This window comes from Empidonax traillii, unplaced genomic scaffold (assembly GCF_003031625.1).
Source record: "Empidonax traillii isolate 1590-97213 ecotype Southwest subspecies unplaced genomic scaffold, ASM303162v1 scaffold7:size3022706, whole genome shotgun sequence".
Lineage (NCBI taxonomy): Eukaryota > Metazoa > Chordata > Aves > Passeriformes > Tyrannidae > Empidonax > Empidonax traillii.
In genome coordinates this window covers 1,993,358-2,010,915 of record NW_020955200.1, presented here as the reverse complement: position 1 = coordinate 2,010,915, position 17,558 = coordinate 1,993,358, and the positions used below count along the sequence as shown (strand labels likewise).

Sequence of the window (17,558 nt, the reverse complement as noted above, 5' to 3'; positions counted from 1 at the left end):
TATACATAAAATGTATTTTCATTTACTTACTAAATGGACATCAAGAGATCAGTCAGCAGTGATTATTTCAATGGCTTAGGATAAGGACCACTGAGATCAGAAACACTAGTTTTCAAAAAATTTTTTTTAATCAGAAACTACACTGGCCTCTTTCTCTGTAAATAACACAAACAAGACAAAATTCCAGATGCTGGCTAATAAACTCAAACAAACTGCATTGAGAAAAAAAAATGGAAACCACCATCACCCCACCCTTCACTCCCCCCGCTGGAATAAATAAAATTACCAGTTAGCTTTGCAATTATATATTTCCTCTGTAAAAATTTGGAAGGATAACCACAGACATGTTCTGGCCCTTCGTGGGGTTTATGTCTGACACAGCTGTTTGCTTGGTTCAGCCACAGTACAGCTTTACAAGAAAAACTGAATATGAGCAGCAAGCTCCAAGAGAAACAGCATTAAGGAAATAAGAAGTAGGAAAAAATCTAGAAATTTACATTTGATTCAGTACTCATTCACACAGAAAATCTGAAACAAATGTCTTAAATCTGTAAGTCCTGTTTCGATTTTCTCTGTATTTCCCTACAGAAACAGGAAAGAATATTACCAGGGTTCCTTAGGACAAGAGTTGATCTACTGATGTCTTCTATTAAAAAAAAAAAAAAAAATGTAGCAAAGCAATTCGTATTTATGACGTATTAAGCCTTCTTATATCTCCAGAAAAAGTTAGTTAAAAATATGAACAATAGAGCCAGAGGCACAAAATTTTGCAAATAAAGTTTGCACATGGAGGCCATCCCTGGCTAAAGATGAATTTAGATGAAGTTTCAGGCTTTGAGTTAACAACGAAGAAATTCTACCAGTTATTTCATGTGGGATTTTGGGTGAACCTAGGAGAAGGCTTGTGGCACCAGAACAGGAAAGCTTCAGACTCAACAGTCCACTTTTCATTCATTTTAATTTCAGTAGAAAGCAAACTTTTCTGCAAAAGTCAGTATTTTTGCTGAAAATTTGACTTAAAAAATAGAATTGTGTAAATCAAAGTTAAATATATCCTATCTATGTAAAGTTAAGGTTTTCTGCAGAAAACTCTTCCTCTAATCAGGAACAGTCACCATGCATTTTGGTGAGGCTTTTTGTAGGAAAGAGGAAGAACTGGAGGATAAGGTGGTTTTTCCCTAATTTTTTAGGCAGTGTCATGAGAAAATGAAGAATTGTATGAGCAAGTGAATTTTCAATTGCAGGGGAAGGTTTTGCCCTACAACTTCATAGAGAAAGTAAAAGAAACCTCCATAGTGATCAAACACAAATGCCTGCACAGATATTTCAGCTGGGACCACAGTATTGTACTATGATTAACAAATCAGCTTAAGCTGCAACTGTAGCAATGATTTTTTATGAGAAGTCAGACAAATGCAGTTTGAAACATTTTAATGTCTTTCAATCTACAAATAGAGAGTTGTTGGAGCTGTTGGTCTTTGCAGCAAGTTTCAGTCCCTGCAGCCCTAAAAGCTAGGCAGCATTGGGCTACAGGGAACCGAGCCCTCATCCCAGGTCCTCATGCCTGTTGCTGTGCAGCAGCTCTGACAGGCTGTCAGTGCTAACTCCCAGCTGGCTGCAGGCTTCCCGACCACCTGGTCTGCCCACAACAGGGCAGACCCCTCTGGGCAGCCTCAGTCACAATGTCACCAAGAGCCACCAAGACCTCCAGTGTGATCAAGGTGTCTCACCAGCAGCAGTGCACCTCAGGCAGCTGGAGAAAGCATCACCTCTTGCCACCTCTGCCTGACCCCAAAAAGAGTCTGCCCATCACCTGGATCCCTTGGGGGTCTGCCCTACACCCCCCTCCTCAGCCTGATCCTGCAGACAGGGAAGTGCAGCAGCAGTGATCCACTTTTGCAAGAGCTGGTGTGTAATCCCTTCCCCTTGGTCCCAGTAGACTTGCAGCAGCAGCTTCTTCATTGAACAGATGGATGTACACACAACACACATAGGGCTGAGTGGAAAATCCTGGCCCACATTAATAAACATAGAGACTCAGTCCCAAAACATTCAGGGTGGTGCCATGATTAAAGCTACTTGATGCTGTAGGGCATAACTGGTGTTCTCATTCCCATCAAGCCACAGAAGACTTTATTTCTGGTAAGCTGGTAAGATTCACACCAGTACTACATGATATACTCTTTCTGTTCTTTAAGCCTCTTTGACTTCTCTACCATTAAAAGCAGCTCTGTGAAAACAGCTGAGGGATGGAGAAGCGCAAGATGGGAGCTCTGCGTTTATTGTCTGCAGTGACTAATATGCACTGCTACTGTCAAGGCTTTTCCTCCTCTTGTGTGTCTACAGGGGCACCTCAAGCATAAAGCTGTCACTTCTTTGCAGAAAAAGTCTCTGGTCCCGCCTGACCACTGCTAGCTGCCCAAGACCCCTCACTGTCTAGGCAGGGAGGGAACCTGAGTACCCCACCAAATCTCTCCCTGTGATAGTCGTCTTCTTCAGGTAGTCAATGGGATTTCCAGGTAATTCTCACAAAGCTGAGTAATATTTATTAAAAACAAAAACATTTTGTAGGAAAGGACATCAAGGGATGATAAACACAAGACAGTTCACCCAGGCAGCCCCCCATCTTCCTGTGGCTGAATGAACAAACATGACAACAGGAGTCCCTCCAGCAGTTTTCTCTCCAGCTCACCTTACTTTACAAACTGAGTCTCCATACATTGACTGAGGCTAGCCATTTGACCTTTTTTTTTGTCACATCTACCAGACCTGGCCAGAAAGGTCCTGTTTTTGCCAGTCCTCAGGGATAAATCTTTCAAGGCTACTTTCTCAGAGGATGGCTTTAGGGATTAACTACCAGCTCCACCTCCTGCCCTGCCCTTTGCTTCCCCAGAAAGCTCAGAAATACAGCTGTTAGCAAGCCTGTCAAAAACCATAAAAGTAATGCAATTAGCCCTGAAACACGCCGTGACTGCAGCATCTGGTTGCAGCTACTACCAATCCGGAAAAGCCTTCCAGCCTCCATCTGTCAGTGTGCCTGTGAACGGCTGGCCAGGGCCCAGCCTGAGCTGCTGTTCTCTGCTTCTGATTTACAGGAGTTCCTCCACTGCACTGGGGAAGCTTCCTCTCCTTGCTCTCCTTCAAGTCCCAAGGCACTTACATCATGCACTAATTACACCAGATCTCCTGTTTGTTCCAAGCACATGGGGGTTTGTTTCCTTTCACAATGACCTCACACATTTTTATACACTTCTCAAATTTTGTTTCTGCTTGTTCTAGTCCCAGTGATCTGCTGTTCACACCACTTAGTTCTCCTTTTCATGCTGTTCATTACATAATTTTGACAACTTTTTATCTGCTAACACAAAGGCTGCCAGGTTCTGCTCTGGTATCTCTGATTTTCCTTCAAACAGCTCTTTCAAAAAGCCATCTCCATGACTTCTGTTAGCTAGTATATTTGAGAAGAACATAGGTAATATTTGGAGACACATGATTCCCTGCTGTGAATTTCTGAATGGGAAATAAAATTGAGAAAAGCTTTTTTTTTATTCTTTGTCATCCCACATCAGTTTCCATGGTCCCCAATGCACAGGAATATTAAAGATAAAAACCAGATAAAGTAGAAATTATCAGGCATCTACTTGTTCTCAATGCTCCTCTCTTCCATTACTACCCCTATCTCTTGACTAAATCATGTTTCCAGCAGGATCAACCACACAGGGGAAGGCACTGTGACAGCTCTTCCAGCACAGCTGCTTGCCCTGGCGGAATGCATCACAAGGCTGCCTTCCTTCAGTAAAAGAATACAAAATTTCACAACTATGGTGTTCCCTTGCATATGTTGTCTATTTACTTCACTCAACACACCTCTTCTTTGTTTACACAAGTGCACATGATGTGTGGTGGTGGAGAATGCCTGTAAGTCTGCTTTGTGTTATGTGCTTAGCACATCTCAGCTTGGCCAAGGCAAACCTGCCCAGTGTAGTCCACATAGCTTTGGTGGCACTTCTTTGAAGAAAAATCCACCAGATCTGCAACCCATGGCAAAGTGTTGGCCAGCACCCCACAGGGGAGCCAACACAAGGAATTTAGCAAGTCAGACCATGCAACAAGGGACTCTTGTTGTGTTTTAAAAAGGGGTATTTCTAAGGCCATGCTTCTCCTCAGTCTAAGAGTTCGAGAAAGGGAAGAAAGAGATGCTCCAACCCAGTCAACCCTGATTTGGCAGCTGCATTTCTGGATTTCCATTAATCTGGAAGACTTTGTACTTTAAAACTTCAGTTGAGCAGCATCCTTGGTGTGCTCCAAAGGGGTTAAACTAAAAGCTTGTGGTGATAACCAACTAAGGAAGCTCCGAAGCAAACCTGGACTCAGGGAAGCAGGAAGACTCTGGTCACAGCAAGCAGCAGCCTTGGGAGGGAGAGGACAAGCAAGCTTTGGAGTTTAGGTGAGCAGAGAACAAAAGTCATCATGACTTGACTTAGGTGCATGAGTGAATAGAGTCACAGCATTCATGGGGGGTCCTGAGCCAGGACCTTTCTCTTGAGGAAAGAAAAAACCTCAACTGGTGGCCTTCTGGAGTGCATCTGCGAACTACAGGCATGTACTAAGTGAAAGATTATAAAAGCAAAACTTTACTGCATGGATCTGCTCTCTTGGCACCTGCCAAACCACCTGGCCTTACTGCATTACCCTGAGAAACATTCATCTGCCTAAACACTTGTCTTTCCCAGCTACATCAGTTCAACTAAAGCGTAACCTTTGTCCACAAGCCTTATCCCTCTGAAGGAAGTTATAAATGTACTTGGCTTGTAGAAATTACATTTATTCTGATACTTAGCTGGGTCCCAGGTCCTACACATGTGGAAAGAAAAAAATCAAAATATTTGGTTTCATTGACTTCAGAAGGTGAACTCCAATGAGTTCATTTTCCTGCTTTCCATAAACTTGGCAATTTTATGCTCTTTTTATACCAGAATCATTAGAATGATTGGCAGGCTCATGGTGGGCTGATAAATGATCTCACATCACAAAATACAAACAGAACTGCAAACAGATAAGGCACATACATGAGCTGAAGTAGCTGGCTACAGAAAGAGCTTACAAGTGAGCTAATCAGATCTTCACAGGTGCTGGCAGTAACCTGGTCAAAGGTCACCTGAGGGAACTTGCCTAACCATATTGTCAGTTTCCAAACACTGTTGGTCACAGTAATGGGTTCATCACTGGCTGCTGGTGGGGCAGCCTCTTGGCTGCTGCTCTATTTACTCAATAGCCACTCTCGAGTAACCCACCCTAAGCAAGAAAGCAGCTGCAGTAACTCATCTTCTGCCCTGAAAGGTTCATCCTGGACCAGGAATATGCAATGGTGAAGATTCAGCATCCACAACCACAAAACCTGCAGCCAAGGGAGACACTCTTGATGTTCAACATCACAACTGTAAGGACCCATGGCCAGTATTTCCTGGAGTTCTACAAAAAGTCCATCAATTAACCACTCAAAGACTAGTTTCAGTTTATTAGAGATGCTTCTAGGCTTTCAGTCCTGTACATCATTCCTACCTGGCAGGAGGCTGGTAGCAATTGAGGAAGTTTGTCAGGTGTACGACAGACTGAGCCAAACCCCACAATATTGGAGAATGGAGTTTTTTGAAGGTTTATCAAAATAGCCCCATGTAATGTAACTGTAATCTCTAGAACATCTCACACACCCTAAGGGAATGGACAGTAGTTGTACATTTAAACCTGAAATCCATCCTTGTTACTGCAGATTTAAGTATAACCTGTTGTACCATCACATTTATTAGATATTGATAACCTTCTGTCCAGAGATGCTCGCCAACAGATTTTTGATTCAAGTATAATGCATACAGCATCCTAACTCTTCCCTTTGAGCAGAAAGTACACTTCAAATGATACATATCCACACTCCATGGTAGAGTACATACTTTGCAAGCTGAGCACAGGGACTCTAGTCATAACCCTAATCCTACAAGGGAACTACTTTCAACAAATATAACTTCAGACCAAGTACACTTGGAAATTGTTAAAAATGGAAAAATTAAAAAGGAAGTTAATTTCACAGTCCAGGAAGTCAGAAATTCAACCTACCAAGGCTACTCTGAGCTTTGTTGTTATTTCTTCTTCAATCATTACTTTCCATGCCTATTAGCTGAGTAGCCAATTTAAAAAATACAAAATGCTACAAATAAAAAGGCAGGAACTAAAGCTTGATTTTGTTTGTTTGTTTGTTTGTTTTGGGGTTGGGTTTTTTGTTTTGTTTTTTGACCTGCAACTTGCATATATTAATTAACCCCAGAATGACTTTTCTGTTTTTAAGGGAATTACAGCAAACTGCACAGTGATGGTCTGAACATCCATAAGATTCACAAAGTATTTTACAGGATGCTGTGGGCATCTGTGGGGAGGGGCTGATGCTCTAGAGTTCCTTCCCCTGTGCCTCAGCAGTCTCTAGTACCACTGGAAGAAGTCTCAGTTGTGGATCTTCTGCCCAGAGCCAGATATATGAACTACCCAGAACCAATGAGGATCACTTGGTATCAAAAGCAAAAGACACCTCCTTCTGAATACTCCAATCTAAGGGAACAGAAAGAGATGGATGCCAATCAATGTCATGAATGTTTAGGCATCTAGGAGATTCAGGAAACAGTATTTTGCTTCATACAAGGTATCTAACTGCTGATTACAAAGAACAAGAATTTTGATACATTTTAGCTTCCCTGGGCTTTGTGTTTTAACTAATATAGCCAGTCAAAGTCTTCTTTGTAACTGAGTCCAAGTCAGTGTACAATCTAATACATCTGGATTAATTTCTGGGCATTGAGGTCACCCAGAATAGGCACAGGGCTCTGCCATTTGTCTGGCCAAGTCCACTCTTCACATTTGTCATGTCCTGGTGGCCTCTCTGCTTCCCCTTGTTACACAATGGTAACAAATTAATTCCTTCAGGCATCCCCTTCAAACACTCCCAAGCTGCCCTGAGATACTTGTCATCACAGATGCTAGGACCTTATTCTTAACAAAAGCCCCAAATATTTCTATCTTTTTTTCTAGATTACATTTGAAGTGAAAAGCTAATGAGAATTTTGGTTAATTTTAGCACTTATTTCAATATCATTCCAGTGAGTATCCAGTATTATTCTTGGGTAATTGCTCACAAAGGAATTTAGCACACCCCACTTGAACGGTAAGGCACATTTATCAAGACTGAAATAGAACCTCAGATATAAATGAGTCAATGAAAAAATCTACCAATCTGGCCCTGACAGTTCACAACACTGTTTTCTTCAGGATGCCCTAACTGACTACTTTTTCGTGGTAAGTAAGCAAAGTAAGCAAAAACTCGTCAAAACTTTCCCAAGTAATATAGTTTATGGCCTCTCATTAATTTTTTTCTATTATTATTTTTTCTCCTAAAGGATTACTAAGGCTACTAAGTCTTATTCTACTTTCTCTGTATCCTAAATATCCTAGGGTGATGACATAGACATTAATGAAGTTTAGGTAAATCCATAAACCACCATTTGAATTAACTTACCCTAGTACACTAGGCACTTAACACTACCCCTAGGGAGTGGTTCCCTTCCAAATGTGTCACCCAGTTTATTGCTTACAGTGTAGTCAAGGGACCCAAAAAGCCACCAGCAGATCTAACTTGCATCCTCCCAGCTGGCTGTTAATACTCAAGAGTGGTCACAGAGGGATGCTTAGGTAAGAATTAAGTGTAAAACAGGCACACTGCAATACTATTCCCTGTTACCTCCCAGTTCCTGGTGCCATTTTCCAGTGTGGAGGACTGCCTGTGCTGTTTGTGATACTAACTGTATCAACATATGAGCCCAACTAAGCAGCATGTGCCTTGCATTTATTCAAAATAAAAAGAAACTATGCAGAAAATAAACCCCACAGAAATAACTTTTCTCTATCTGCCAAGCTTTGTGTGGTCTTTCTAAAAGCAGTCCTTACTCCAGTTTTTCTGAGAATGCCTTTTAGTGTTGCATTTGCTATAAAGTATAGCTCAGAACTGAGACAAGGCAAATGCTGGAATGCTTGAAGGTGTTACCAAAGTTCACACAGCATCAACAAACACATTCAGCACCGGTCCCAACACATTTTCTGTGTGTTTACAGCTTCCACAGGAACAGAAAATAGTGAAATCTCTGCTGAAAAAGTATCTTCTGCAAATGTACATCCCTTGGGAAGAAATCGGTGCCAGAAGCTTGAGCTGAACACATGTGAGGACTCCCATTTGCTGCTCTCCACACTTGACAGTGCCAGCACGAGTCACTGGCAATGACTCATCACTTTGTTTCTAGTGAAATAATTCAAGAAACAGATTTTCAAGTCTGCCCCAGCAGCTGATCCCACCAGTTTTGCCTGTTACCCTTGGGAGTCAGAAACTTCGGCTGCTTGCAGAGAGCTTATTGTTTACTGAAGAAATCTGAAGTAGTGCTCATCCAAGAAGCATCAATGGACATCTTTGGGAATACAGAGACAATTAAATCTTTATTAAATGTTAATGAGTGATTATACTAGCTCCACAACTGTTATTTTGAGTTCAAATTTGACACATATGCTGCTCAACTCTTAGAAGTGAAGGGTAGGACTGTTTTTTCCCACCTCTGTTGCAAGCTACAAACCCAAATAGCATCAACAGCTGCTTCACAACTCATATACAAGAGACATTTGCCCTACGGTATCAGTGCAGCTTTCTGACATGGTCCCCAGCCTCTCCCTCTGATGTAGAGCAGGAGAGGAGAAAGACCCACTTCCAGAGCACACAGAGGGTAAAACTCACAGAGCTGCTGCTCCTCAGAAGCTGAGAGTAAACTAGGCCACAGAAGAGGATGCCTGCCAAGTTTTATCTTGTAAAACAAGTGGAATATTTATGACCATTGGGAACTTGGAAAAAAACAAAAAGACAACTTTTCAATGCATGATACTGAAATAACCCGAAGTATCGAGCCAGCATTTCTATAACTGTAGTGCTCCTACAGAGAAAAGAAAGTACAAGGCTCACATACCAGTCTTCAAAAGGCTGGTCTCTAATGCTACCAAGAAGCTGATCCAAGCTGACCTAGTATACCACAATCACCTAAGGCCAAAAATCTTCACATTCAGAATTTACGAAAATGTAATGTTACAAGCTGACTGCATTTAAAAAAATAAAAATTTTAATGAGGGATAATCAATAAAATACATCATGCAAATAGGCAACTAAATTTTCTGTAAATTTTCAGAAGCAAAAAACCACAACGATTTAGAAAGCAAGGGATACAGCATGCAATACAAAGAAAGCAACAAAACACAAATATTCATATACTTGGTTGTTTCCTTGCCTTTAAAACTGCTGTATTTTATTTTCTTTTCCACAGAAGGTGTTTTTTTGGTTTGGAATTCTTTTCTTCCATGTCGGCTTTTTAAAAATCTGATTTTAAAAAGAAATCGAAGTCTTCTCTACCTTCTAGCTTTTGCAAATAAAGAAATTGGTTCTTTGCCATGTTTCCAACTCTTGAAACAAAGTGTAAGACTAGTAACAGTCAGGAAACTGACCTCAAGAAATGCCCAGGGTTGTCCTTGCAATGGGCAGGGACCTTACATTGTGGAGGAAAATGTCTCTGCTTCCTAGCTGTTCTCAGACCTGTGAACCAGTCTGTTTCAGGAGAATATAGACTGATTCCAGCAGGGGAGTCCCAGAAAAGTGCTGTCTTACCTCTGTATCACCCTTTTCTCCAGCCACATTGTGTTCTTTATCACAGCATGTTATTACTGACACTCCTTGGCTATTATTACCAACAATCCTCGGTTGGCTCCATGGCTATCCAACTATCAGTGTTTGAGACATATATATTAGCCTCTTATGTCCTAGGCTTCTACAAGAAACAATTCAGTAGTATATGAGGGCTTAAATTCTGCAACAAATATAAAAGTGGAAAGAAAATTATATCAAGAAGTTCTGTCTAATCATGGCCTGCAGGACTGCATGGCAGACATGCGCATTCCCTACTGACTAATTTTAGTGGTTAAAATGGATGAAGATATGCCCCACCAGGCACTCACTTGGAGAACACAGTGCACAGGCTTGCTCATGCTGGTGTGGCCTGCACCAGTGTCTCTGGTCCGGCTCATCACTTTACTGGTTTGCTCATTACACATCTCTCTCCAATAGAGAGAGGCTGTGAGGCTAGAGCAGCATGTTACTATGTTGCTATGAGGACCCTTCAGTCTGCCACCCTTCTCTCTCGGGATTGACTGCAGTACAAGACAGGTCATACACACACTGTACAAAATAGGATGGCACAATCACTGAATCCGAAAAGGTACCACTCATGACAGTGGTTCAGCTCATGCATGCATGTGTTCAGCAAGCAACAATTCAATTTTCCAGTAAGTTTCAAAGATAAAGCATTTTTTTCTCCTTTCACAGAGTTGTCTGAATATCTTCAAAACATGAACTTCTGTTGAGATTTCTTACTGCTTTGGGCTTCAGCTGGAACTCTTCCTCTCTCTCTCTCCCCCTCTCTCCCTGTCTCTTCCTCTTTTTCCCTCTCCAAGCCCCTGACTTTCACTCTCTCTCTCTCTAATCAAAAAGAAACACCAAAGATGATGGATTCCATATGCAATGCTGCAGTAAGTGGTTACTTTATCTGTCTTAAAAACAATGGTCTAACCTGCAGGCCGACTAAAGGCGTAGCAGTGCAACTCCCTTCTAGATACATAACAGAAAACACAAAATGATCTATCAAAAAGAAACAGCACAAACACTAAGCAGCTATGGAAAGGTTAGCTAACAGAAAAATATCTAGCTGACCTACCACATGAAAAGATTATCAGAGTCCCCTGTTATTAAGGTGTGGTTGATCATGTAGCTCTATTTTTGGCTTCAACACCCAGCAGCTGTGAAGTCTACTCCAAGTTCATACTAAAACAAATACTGATTACAGCTCTCTGCTTTTTTACCTACCTGTGGTAGTCCAAACTACACATACCACTCATCTTATTTCCATATAAGACAACTTCACTGTGCAAAGTTCTCTCTTCTTCTCCAAACAAACTACTGTCCTAATAACTCTCCAGTTTGACACTTAGTTTAAAATAACAACTGGAAATGGCTATATTTAGAGAACAATCTGGTATTGGTATAAAGCCTCTCATGTTTCCACTCAAGCACACAAGAACATCCTTGGCCAGAAAAGAAAGCCGTCTGCAAAAGGTCTTGTAAGAATTAAAATGCAAACCAATGACTATATAGGAACTGCATAGGAACTAATAAAGATTCATTTGTTTTCACTCCTTCTGCTTGTTAGTGAACCTCAACTGATCTTCTAAAAAGCGCAGCTTGGATTAACATTGCCTAGCTATATGGATGCACTTTTAAAATGTTACAGGTCACTCTATTTGAAATTCCATAAGCTACATCTTAAAATGAAGCATTCATCTAGCTGCATCTAGGTTTTTGAAGATATATATGAAGATGTTACTAACTGGCTTGATAATGGTAAGTATTGTGAAGCTCAATATGCAACTGCAGATGCAGATACTACGCAAGCCAGTATATTGCCAAAGACTAGAAAACAGACTTTATTCTGCACACTAACAGATTCTATCATTGTTTGTGTCCAGGACACTACCACGTCTCTGAGACATATCTATATGGGAAAAAAATATCAAGTAAATCCAGTTTTATTAAATAAAATTATTGTTGCTACATTTGGTACACTTTTAAAATCCAGGTACCAGGATACTTGCATTTACAGTTTGCATTTGCATGTATACTATAGCACTCAAGGCAGTTTTTAGTTCCCTTTATAGGAACTTGGGAATTTACACAGGCACAAGTTTGTTTATGCTACGGAAAATCATAAACCACTGATCTTCTAATTACTGGAAAGGTCCCAGATTTGTTCACAGCTATGGGAGCAAACTGCTGCATAAGCTACAGCTCAAAGCCAGAGCAGTGTGAAAGCTCTTCATTTTCTTGCTGTCTGTATTGAGTAAATTTTCTGAAAAGAACTGCTACGGATGACACCAAATTTTAAGGCACTATAATGAAAAATTACTTACTGTAGAGGTAAAATATAAAATTAACGGCATTATTCCTGCTCTGCTACAGATTTTCATGTTGTTCTACCACAATCAGAACAAAATTGGCTATCACCTGACACTTGGGTACTCAGATATGATTTCCCTGGGATAATAAATATCTCAATAAGATTGTGAAGCATGAAGAAATGTGTCACCAGGTCTCTGGTCTGCTGGTTTCAGCTCCTACTTACAGCTCATAAATTATTGTGATAGTTTGCCACAAGTGTTTACATGTCTAAGACGAGGACTACTTCAATGTACACCAGGCATCTGGCATGTGGGGGAAGGGGAGAAGAAGACATTTGCTAAGAGAAGACAACAGCAATAAATACTGACAATGAACTGCATGTCAGCTTGAGAGTACGTGGCTTGGGAGAATTAAGGACTCTATTTCCCAACCAGACTCAAAAGAGACAGCACAGACATCTACATCTGTTTCATCACTTGCCTGAAACTATTCCGATGAGCTGAGAACAACTCAGAGTCAATATCCATTCATTTATCTGCCTCCTTGCTGGCTCCATTAAACAACGATGCCAATTACTGTCAGCTCTCTTGTACGGCCTAAAATGAACTCGACTCACTTTGGCCACACAGCTGCAAGACTGTGCTCTCAGTCAAGGAGATTCATTTGCAGAATGATCTGCCAAGAGTCATTAGATGGAGCACAACTATTTTGCTAAAGCTTCCCCAGAGTAACAACCATGGGTAAAACAGCACACACCAAAGACAAATTTTCAAATGGAAATTACTAAAAAAGTAGGAAATGACAAATAACAGATCATGTCGCAAAATGCACCAGAGTATGCTTTAATATATCTGCTTCCTGTGAAATTCTTCAGCCACGAGCATTAGAAAAAACAGCTCCATGATAATCAAGCCCCAAAGGTACCACTAAGTTGTAGGTTCTCCATATCCTGCTAACAACAATTAAGAGATCATTCATCCAACAGGGGACCTACAACAAACTGTCATTTCTTCTTTTAAATCAGGGTGCAGAGATTTCATACATACATACACATAAATGGACTCAGGCATGTACACATACATGTGACTATTCTGCTTCATTCTTGCTTTAAGAACTACCAGAAATTCTCATTGTTCTTTATTGTGAGTGGAGATGACTCTGAAAGCTTATAGAACCTTTTTAATGTAGGCAATGACAGGCAAGGCAAGGGAGGTGTAGGCAACTCAAGGCCAGGCAGGAGAGCGGTAGGCAAGGCAGGGCAAGGGATGGAGGGCCATGGAAAGGAAATGCAAGTTTGGGTAGGTAGAGCAAGGCCAGGAAGTTGTAGGCAATGCAAGGCAAGGCCCAGAAAGAAAAGTACAGGCAAGTCAAGGCAGGGGATGGGCAGGCAAGGCAATACAAAGCAAGGGAGAGGTAGGCATTGCAAAGTAAGGACTCAGAGAGGTGGGTAAACAAGGCAAGGGAGGGAATCCACTGAGGATTTCTACTGCAAGTGGTAAGTGCTTTGTGGATCTTTATTGAAGTGTTTACAGAGTAAATCTAAACTTTGTATAGATGGAGTGCATTAAGACACAGTCTTTATTCGTACTATCAGAAAACAGGGAAGTAAGTCTTCTGCTTATTCACAGAACAGGTAAGGCTTCCTTATCCTCCAGGGATAATGTTTTGCCAAAAATGCATCTGCAATAGCATTTCTCTAGACACCGCTGTCAGGCAAAAGCCTGCTGACACCTTTTTGAACCACGAGTAATAGCCAAAGCAACAGACTCACAGTACTGATCAATTGTTAGTGATGTAACATCAAAAAAAAAAAGAGAATCTGAAAGATGGAGAATTAACTTTCTCTGATAACTTTGTATCTCACTATGGTTTTGTATACAACAGCTGTAATTTGCCCTCCCATTTCTGTAGCTCTTTACGCATTTTTAATATGAAATACTGTTTGTGGCCCAGCTAATTTGAAGAAACTTGTCAAGTCACAACAGAGCCTCCTAAAGTATTTTAGTGGTTCACTAATTGAAAACTGTGAAGACTGTTTCCTAAAAGATTTTGGCTGATGTTTCAAATGGAAATCTAATTACCATGACTCATGGACATTTTCACAGTAGGACTCACAAAGTTTCAGAACAGAGCAAAGTGCTAGTAACATGTAGTTCATACTTTATCAGAGAATTTATCTATTTAAAGCAGCATCCAAAGTACACTAAATTAATTACTCACACTACTCATACTACTAGGGTTGTCTAATATACTGATCTTGAGCCACATTTGGCAAAAGAAAATATGTTGGAAGAAAAGCTATATAATATAGAAGACACACTGTTAATCAAAGAACACTACATTGTCATGTAAAATTGTAGGAATCTTTGGCTTGATTTTCATATGGAGAAGAACTGTAATAATCATACTTGAATCTCGGGCTGCCTAGAACCACAAAGAACGATGGGGCACAAGATTCTTACTCTTTTAAATGGAAGCAATACAATTGTTCAATTGAAGGATTCTAAGCAATCAAAGCATTGTATAAAGTTACATGATTGACTATGTTGGCCTTTTCTCTGGCCTTTTGTAGCATTACTGCTACAAAGTAATACGAAGACAGGAAAAAATGAAAGATTAAAGGAAAGTATCTCTGGGTTGTTTTTTTTAATAGCGTATTTTCTTGAGATGTAACCATGGATTTTACTCCATTTGTAAGTTCAATCAGTCAAGTAATTATAGTACTGCTTGTACTATTCTTGCACACAATGGCTGGGAACTAAACGTCTCCGAAGGTAACATAATGGGAGAAATCAAAAAAAAAGGGAACACAAAACAACTAATTGTAACTGATTGGGGCTTATTTTTTCAATAAGCTTTCAAATATTTCTACTTGATAGTATTCTATATAATAAGACTATTAAGGCATTTTCAGGCTAATTCTATTAAAATTTTGAACAGTCAGTACCATGTGCAAGGAGAACAAGTCTGTTTACTGATAGAAATACTCCTGAAGTGTCTGTGGTCACCCTTTCAGCAAAAGTGCAAGCTTACTTTTCCTCACTACAGATCTTGAGTCACATTAGATCTTGATCAAAATTTATACTGAAAATTGGCAGTGCTGAAAATACCTTCCCCTCCCTTCCAAAAATGAACTGGCAAATGACTGGCTTTCTTCTTCATTTTGAAGATGATTACACATGTAGTGTAATAAGTGCAATGACCACAAAACTCATGCTATGCATCCATCCTGAAATTCCTAAAAGAAACTTTAGTTCAGTTAATTTCCTTCTTTTTCAGAAAGCTGAAAATATTTCTAGCAGTTTTCAGCAAGTGATTTGCATGTCTGTACTTGAATTTTAGTAAACTTCAACAACATTTGCAAGGCCAGGGGTGACATGCAAGTTATTTGACTGAGGCGATTTGGCCTCTGTCACCCTCCCAAACACTCTTTCGCTCTCCTACAGTTTTTTCACCTTTTTTTTTTTTTTCCAAATTCTAATGGTAAATTATCTATTTTCAGGAGTTTTTTTCATGCAAAACAAAGTCCAGCCTATTGTCAAAAGTGGCAGGTTTATTCAGTAACCATGAAGGGATCCTCCTTCTCTTGTGACCAAACTCCATGGCTCAGTGTAAAATGCACTAAAGTAGTAGCTAACTCTCTAAGCATTGAGTCACTAACAGCTGTATGTGAAAACACACTTAGGAGAATGTTCCCATCCTGTGGAGAGAAGGAATGCTTTGAAACTCATCTCTTATGCAGTGACTCACTGATAAGAATTTAGTCTTTCTTTGTTCCCCTGCTGCAAATGGAAAGCCCAGACTTATCAAAAGTGTCATCAAGCATGGGCAGCTGCTGATGAAGCCCTCCATGGACATAAAGTGCTCTTGGATATCTTTTTTTCTCACAAGCCCTGACTCTGAAGATGAGGAAAAAATATGCTAATAACTGTAATTTGGGCATAGTTCAAAAAAACCTGCTATTGCCCAGAAACCTAGGATGGAAGTTATATCTGGGCAAGCAAAATGTCAGATTTCATACTGGGATCAGCAAGACATAGCTGAGCAGGCTGGAGCAGGTTGGAATGCTATTCACAAATGGTAAAACTACTAATCTGCTGACATACTGAACAGGAAAACAGTGAGAAGAAATGAGTTGCTAATACAAGAGTAGTGGCTGACTAGTCAAAGCAGAGTATACTGGAGAAATGGCACCAGAAGTGAAGGAAAATAGGAGCATGATAACCTAAGTGTACCAGAAGTGTGTGAGACAAACTTTCCTTCCCCTCTCCTTGGGAGTGACTAGGAAGGACAACTGTCACTCCAAATTCAATTAGTTTGGCCAGGAAGACCAACATTTTAATTATCAGGTCAAGGCAAAATAGAACTGTGTGCCAACTCTAAGCGCTTCTACCTTCCATCAGATAGCAACCAGTGCAGAGAAGTCCAGGCTACAGGTTTGGAAGACCCAAACCCATAAGCTCCCATATCAGGGTGAATTTTTCAGGTGAAACCTTGGCTACAAACAAGCACTGTGGTATGCCAGCCTGGTTCTGCTGCAGTTAGGTACAAGCTGGTGCAAGTCTCCTTGACTCCCAAGTGCACAGTTACGACGAACATGTGAGACCACTTGTCGTCTTATGAGTTGTACAAAGTCAACAGTGTTAATGCCTTTTTTACGTTTTCAAACTGCGTGCTTCACTATGTACAGGAAAGTGCTGCAGATAGACGGAAAGAAAACTAACACTTCAACTGTGATAATTTATTTGCCTGTAGGTTTGTATCTGAGCATGACACAGCACACATCAGACATGAACTGTGCTTGCTGTGACACAAAATCTAGGATCACCAATCATTACCTGCTTCATGGCTGTGTATTACAACCAAATGATGTGACACACAAGATGAAAGAGCTTAGGTCAAAACAGGTCAGTTTTAAGTCATATGGCACAGCTGTAAATACAAGCTATTTTAATGGTATGCAACCAATGTTTAGATTTGAGATTCCTTATGCTGCTGCCCTCATGCCTGACTTATCTGATGACCTGCATTAGCTGTCCTGTCTCTTGAAAGTATTTTCCGTACATTTTGAGGTGTAGCTACGTGATAAGTATGTCCCAAAACCTGAAACTGTTGTTACTGATGTTGCTTGCTTACCTGCTTACCATAATCTGTTACTTGATGGATGCCTGTTTGGAATGTATCACAGGAACAGTGTGCTTTGGACTAATGTGGCAAAAAGTAGGCAAACTTTAAGGATAAGAAAATAACACTATGTTTGCATATAATGTAATCTATTACATCACTCGTCTGAATGAAATCTATTTCTTTTTAAGGATGATAAGTGCATACGGCTGTATCAACTACCAGTCATAACTTCAGTGTTTCAGTGACACAAAACTCATTAAAACAGTGCATGGGCACATTTAACAAGGATCACTTGTCTTTTGGAGCACATTGCTAATATAAACAGTCTCTCTTTCCTACAGTGTGGTGTGGTAATAGA

At 40.4% G+C, this 17,558-nt stretch overlaps 1 protein-coding gene and 1 long non-coding RNA gene across 2 annotated transcripts in view; one reads left to right on the top strand and one right to left on the bottom strand.

The window, feature by feature from the left end:
* Positions 1-7,566, top strand: part of LOC114056541 — a 46,699-nt gene extending 39,133 nt beyond the window's left edge. Inside the window, exon 3 of the long non-coding RNA XR_003571027.1 lies at positions 6,341-7,566. This is a non-coding gene — a long non-coding RNA (uncharacterized LOC114056541). The remainder of the gene's footprint in view (positions 1-6,340) is intronic.
* Positions 1-17,558, bottom strand: part of MAMDC2 (MAM domain containing 2) — a 59,067-nt gene that overhangs the window by 36,749 nt on the left and 4,760 nt on the right. The window lies entirely within an intron of this gene.